The sequence below is a fragment of the Tupaia chinensis genome, unplaced genomic scaffold (assembly GCF_000334495.1).
Source record: "Tupaia chinensis unplaced genomic scaffold, TupChi_1.0 Scaffold139943_1, whole genome shotgun sequence".
Classification (NCBI taxonomy): Eukaryota; Metazoa; Chordata; class Mammalia; order Scandentia; family Tupaiidae; genus Tupaia; species Tupaia belangeri.
Window position 1 is genome coordinate 659,065 of NW_006199822.1, and position 6,149 is coordinate 665,213.

A 6,149-nucleotide genomic window follows, 5' to 3' on the forward strand; every position below is an offset into this window, starting at 1 on the left:
CAAAAAACCCCCCCCCCCCTCCGGGGGGGGGGGGATGGTCACGCCGCAATCCCTTCTCCTCCATTCTCCTCTAGGGATCTTGGGCATGCATGCACACGCGCCCGGCGTGAGTTCTAAGCCACGGGTCCAGGACGCGAACCGTGGTCGACTACATGGGAATCCAGCGACATAGCCATTAAGCTAACTGCTGGTCCCCACCCCCACCCCATTCTTTGAAGCTGGTCCCTAGCTAGTCAGGCGTGTGCAGTGTCATCCCTCTGTGACTCTCTACCATCTGCCCATCTGCCCCACCACCAGGCTCAGCCATTTATATGGACACACCCCGAACAGGAGCAAATCAGGAGTGACAGGTCTGTAAATAATTATTCTGGCTTCCTTTGAGAAACTGGATTGGAGGGGACACAGCAGGAGAGACTTGATCGGAAGCTAACGTGAAAGTACGTGACGGCAGCCTGAGATAAGGTGGAGTCGAACTGGAGAGTCAACCAAGACCTTGACATAGCTTAGATGTGGGTGAGGTTGAGAACTGGCTTCCAGGGTTCTGGCCTAAACATCTAAGAGGATGGTGTAGGCACCTATTCAGACAGGGAGGGCTGCAGTGGGAACCAGGCCAATGGGGCGTTCAAGTCCCAGTCATTGTGGGTGAGAAGAGCAAAGAGGAGCAATGATCAAGAAGCTGAAGGAGCGCCAGTTCCTGAGCCCACCTCCACTTGGTCCACCTCCCCGTTCCCACACCTCATTCACTCTCAGCTCTAAGTTTGTTTTTAGAGAGGGCCACCAGACTCTCTGAGCATATCCTCCCCAAAACTGGAGAGGTGAGTGTTTGTGAATTTTGAGATGTCTGTGGCACATCCCAGGAGCCAGAGTCAAATACAATGTTAAAGTCTAAACCTAGAGCTTTCAAGAGAGAGCTAGGGGGCCAGCAGGTGGTGTAGTAGTTGGGGATGCTGGGCTCCCACATGGCCGACCGCAGTTTGAGTCCCAAACCTGGCGACTTGATGCTCTCTCACGTTCTCTCTTTCCCCCCACCACTTTCTATTGAAACTGAAACGAATGGATGGTTAGATAGATAGATAGATAAAATAAAGTTCCATAGAGTAATTCTTAAAAAAAAAAAGAGAGAGAGACAGAGACAGAGACAGAGAGAGCGAGCTAGTCCTCTGCATCAGAGTTTGAGGTTTATCAGTAACAATGGGAATGAATAAAACCAGCTTGTCCAGTGTTTGCCATGGCCCCTGCACCACCTGGGAATAAGATACAGATGTTCAGGTCTCATCCCAGATCTACGGAATTACAATAGCGAGGCCCAGAAACCTGCTTTAACGATTTTTCCAGATAAACACTTGAGGCCCAGCTGTGGTGGTACATATCTGGGAGGCTGGAAGCTGTGTGGGAGGCCTGGGTTCAGTTCCCATGCCCACCCCAACATGCTGGATGCGATCGCACACACCTGTAAGCCTAGCTAATCGGGAGGCTGGGGCAGGGGACCTGTACACCGTGAGACAATGCCCAAGAGAAAAGGATGTGCACGGATATAAACGAGGAGGCTGACTGCAGACACAGGGTGGCCATTTGAATGGCAAATATAGAAACTGGGCCAGTCAGTGGTGTGGAGATCAAGGTAGCTGGATCCCACGTGGCCAACTATGCGGTTCAAGTTCAGACCCAGCAGCTTGGAAAATGTACCAGGTGCAAGTGCGTGTCTACCCAAAATTCCAAGAGGAGAAGGGAGGAGAAGGGATCGTGAGTGGCCATCTCCCCTGGAGATGACTTCTCATCCTCTCTCTCTCTCTGGCAAGCACACATGCCCTATAGCAAATCCAAAAAAAATAAAATAAAATAAAATGGAACTACCCTAAAGAAAAAAAAAAAAAAAAAAAAGGGAACTACCTTAAAACAAAAAAAAAAAAAAAAAACAGGCTAACGTGGGTTTGTGTCATTGCTGCAGAGGAGGCAGCTGTCACTGTCACTGCAGATGTTGGGCTGGGTACACTCAGCGTCCTGCGTGCAGTAGAGGACGTTCTCAAGGCCGTATCAGGGCAAGTGCTCCACACTGAGGACAGCTCCACAGGGTTTGGGGCCGATCAGGCTCGAGTCGTGTCTTTCCACATTTTCTCTGATACCTGGGGAACACTGGCCAAACTCTGCTGGGGCCCTAGCAGAACTAGGGAAGCATAAAGATACACAAATAAGGGAAATGCACACTTGAGATGGAAAAATGGGAAAGGAAGTTGGAAAAAAAAGGAGATGAAAATAACTTTGCTTCGTTGACCTCAAAGCCAAAATGCTCTGAAGTTTTGTATCTACATGACGGCTTTTTTTATAAATAAGCCATGACAAAGCCTTGCTTTTCTGTGAAGTTGGTAGGAAAAAAATTGAGCCAGTCCCCACGTTAGAGCCTTTATAACCTACATGAAATATGCTTGAGAATCAGAAGTGGAACTCTCAGCCTTACGTCTTATACTGTATCTAGCATGGGTCTAAAGTTTTCCCTTACCAGTTCTAGCAGAGAGAATGCCATCCTGGCTCAAAAGCAGACACGCTGGTGGAAATCATACAGTAGAGTGTTGGGGAAAAGATGGGCATGGGAACAGCTGTAAGTTCAAATCCTGTCTCCTTCACTTGTTCAAGTCATGAGCTATTTCTGAACCATGGAAGAGGTCTGCAATTATTCCTATTTTATAGGATTAAATGAGAAAATATAAAAGAAGTGCCCAGGGCAGTACCTTGTGAATACTGAATAGGTATCTCTGTCTCTTTCCTAAACATGTCATCATGCTAAACAAATATTGAATGCTCCTGCGAGCAAGTCAGAAGGCTTTATCATACTCTTTGGAGACTCTCTTTCCACCATAGCTAACCCTTTAAGAATATGAAGAACATCAATAACTACTACTAAGCAGAAGCCACATCTCCAAGGCAACCATGGTTCAAATCCCCATTCCACTTGGCCTGAAACACGCTGGGCACACACACGTGTCTGAGATCTGACAGGCTAGAGGACTGGAGGGATGAGATCGCGGTGCGACTGACTCTGGAGCATGCTCGTTCCTCTCGCTCTGCCTGTCTCATGTACCTAGGCTCTATCGTGAATAAAGAAAAAAATGAAAATCAATAAATCAACTTGTACTTTGATTCCATTTTCCCACAAACTTTTTGATGTCCCCTTAGAACCAGTTGCCTGACCTCAGTTTCCTCGTCTGTAAGAAGAAAGGCAGGAGAGAAACGCAGTGTCTGTTACAAGAGCTGTTAATATACTTAGGGCACTTGAAATAGGGTCTGGCACGCACTGAGCCCTAATTAATTATTAGCTATTTAAAAATCTGGGACACATTTACGAATGGTTAAAATTGTGAGCTGAAGAGTTCAGGAAAGACATAAAACCTTGGTGACTTAGTTTCCCCAGATGTAAACTGAGGAATGTAACAGAATCTGCTTTCTATGTTTGTGGTGAAGCTAAATGAGGCTGCCATGCAGAAACTCTTTTCACAATGCCTGACACACAGTCAGTGCTTGGTAAATGTCAGCAGTCGTTATCAACATTCTAAGAAGCAAGGATTAGCGTTACCCTTTTTTAATTTCCTCTACAAATGAGAAAGGAACTGAGAAGCAAAATAGGATCTCAATGCCACAATCCTCCCCAGTTTCAGCCAGCTCTGGGTCATGGGCACATGAGTACCCAGCATCCTCAGGGAATCCTCTAGATGTGAACCCACCACCTTTGCACGTGGGTCAGCCTTGCAGAGCACTGCATTACTGCTATGTCATTGTCTGGCCCTCCTTTTTCATTTATGAATAAAAGATGACTCAGACCTAGAATGGGTTAAGTGTCCTGCCAACAATACCTCAGCCAGCAAACTACTGTGCCAAGATTTCAGCTCAGATGGGTCTGAAATCAGAAGTTGTAACGACTACCCTCTACTTCCTGTTTAAATAGGGATTAGAGAACATAAGGGCTAATTCATATCTATTAAATTACTAAAACAGAGAAAGGTGTTTTGCAATCCAGTCTAAAATTTGGGGAATTGTCCATGGAACCAACCATGACTGGCTGAAAGCTCTTCTTTGCCACGCTTGGAAATGAAAGTCTACGTAGAGTGGACCCTGTTCTCGACTAGTTCTCTGCCTTGCACCAGTGGTTGTTAAACCACAGCCCTGACACCAAGAGAGGAAAAAGAAGCCATTTCCCCAACTAGATTAACTTGCAAAGTGAACCCTTAACGTAAAGTAAAAATGTCAGGCGCTGAGAAAGAAACCAAGACTGCTCCAAAGTCAAATACCATCGCTACAGTAGAACACAAACGTTACTCTTTAGTAATACACATTTACTTGAAAAGAAAGGGCAGTGTTTATTTCTATTTTGAGGATACCAAATTCAGAAGGCCTTCTCCTTAAACAAGAGGAAGTGTGCAGAGCAGCGGGGACAGAGCAGACAGTGTCCCAAGGCAGAGACCCCGAGGGAGGCCCAGCATCAACCTGAGCAAGTCCCACATTTCAACACCCATCGACTCACCAGTGAAAGGGAACACCACTGGCAGAAGTCACAGGGTGGCCAAACAGAAGTCAGGGCTCATCGCAGTATTTCCCATCTTGCACATACTTACTTCCAAATGCAGTTTATGTTTACATCTTTATTCAAAACCATCCTACCAGTCCATCTCAATCTACCATTCTTTTTTTTTTTTTTGGAGAGGTTTTCACTATAGGGCGCGTGCGCTCACCAGACAGAGAGAGACATAGAGACAGAAAGCGAGAAATCACCCCTCAGGAGGGATGGTCACGCCGCAATCCCTTCTCCATTCTCCTCCCGGGATCTTGGGCACGCACACACACGCGCCCGGCATGAGTTTTAAGCCACCAGGTCTGGGACGCGAACCGTGGTCGACTACGTGGGAGTCCAGCGACATAGCCATTACGCTAACTGCTGGTTCCTTCAATCTACCATTCTTGAAATAAAGATCCAGCCATAGGAGGGGTCTTCCAAAAGTTCTTGGAAAACGTGTATTATGAAAGAAAAAGACTATGCATTCCTTTCAAAGGGGTTGTTTTGACACTAAAACTCACACTTTAATTTCATTTTTTACCAGTTTTGTGAAGTGCCCTTAGGAACAGGCATCCCTAGAAGTGATGGCAGTAGACTCCCTTCTCACCTCCTCTCTTACTGAGGAGCCCCATCAGAGGTGGCCAGCGGTCTGAGGACCCCTTATTCTTACTGACACCCCCCCCTCACCGGTCTGCCCAGCCCCAGAGATGAAGGGGATTATGCATCTCAAAATCCGGTCCCAGGGCCCAGGATGGGCAGGACTCTGGAGTAGGAGTCCCATGCCCGCCAGATTCCCAGGCCTGTTTTGGCTCCCTTCTGGCTGAATGATCCTGGTCACCACACACCCCGGGTCTCAGTCGCTAAGTGAAAGGTTGAAGGCGATCACGTGCACACCTCCCTCCTGCTCTAAATTCCTAATGCCATGACTGCCACGAGTGGCGAGTCTTGCGGAAAGAGAAGCCCTTCCTTTCAAGCAGGACATGTTGCTCGCATTCTGTGGCCATCCCCCTCAGCCCTTGTGATTACAGAAAAGTAGGATGCCCCCAGAACCGGAAAACAGGCTGTTGCTTTCCCCTGTCACCACACCTGATCATCAATCCGTGCGGACATTCTCTTGAGCTTTTTCCCCTCCACCCCACGATCTCACCACAAAACCGTGCCTACCCTTCCCAATGAACTCAAGCTCTCGCTAGTGAATTAACCTCCTCCCCCGCCCCCTCACGCCCGGCCTGGCGCAAGGTGCCACCGCACTTTTTCCGGAATTCACGTTCTGCCTCTGCCCCAACCTCCCCCAGGGTGTCTTTTTAGCCATGAACCCCTGGATCAGTCCGTTCCATGTCCCCGAACAAACGCAACGGCAGTTTCTTCCTCCCCTGCACACTTGCGCTGGAAAAGAGGCAGCGCCTGAGCTCTGATCCCCCGGGCCCGAACCTCTTCCGAGCCGGTAGGGAGAGGTCACCCGGGCAAAGCAAGCAGGGGGCTGCGGTCCCCACCCAGGCGGCGCAGGGCCTTCGCAGCAGGTCTCCTGTCACTTACTGGAGGCTGCTCCCGGCAAGGCAGGGCCGACGAGCGGACGGCGGGCGAGCAGGCGGCGCGCTGAGTTTGC

General features: G+C 48.7%; 1 protein-coding gene across 2 annotated transcripts in view; it reads right to left on the reverse strand.

Moving 5' to 3' along the window:
- SNX10 (sorting nexin 10) overlaps positions 1–6,149 on the reverse strand; it is a 106,136-nt gene extending 99,987 nt beyond the window's left edge. For both annotated transcript variants that reach the window (XM_014593229.2, XM_006162393.3), the window contains exon 1: positions 6,080–6,149. The gene's annotated coding sequence lies outside the window, so the exon portion shown is untranslated. The remainder of the gene's footprint in view (positions 1–6,079) is intronic.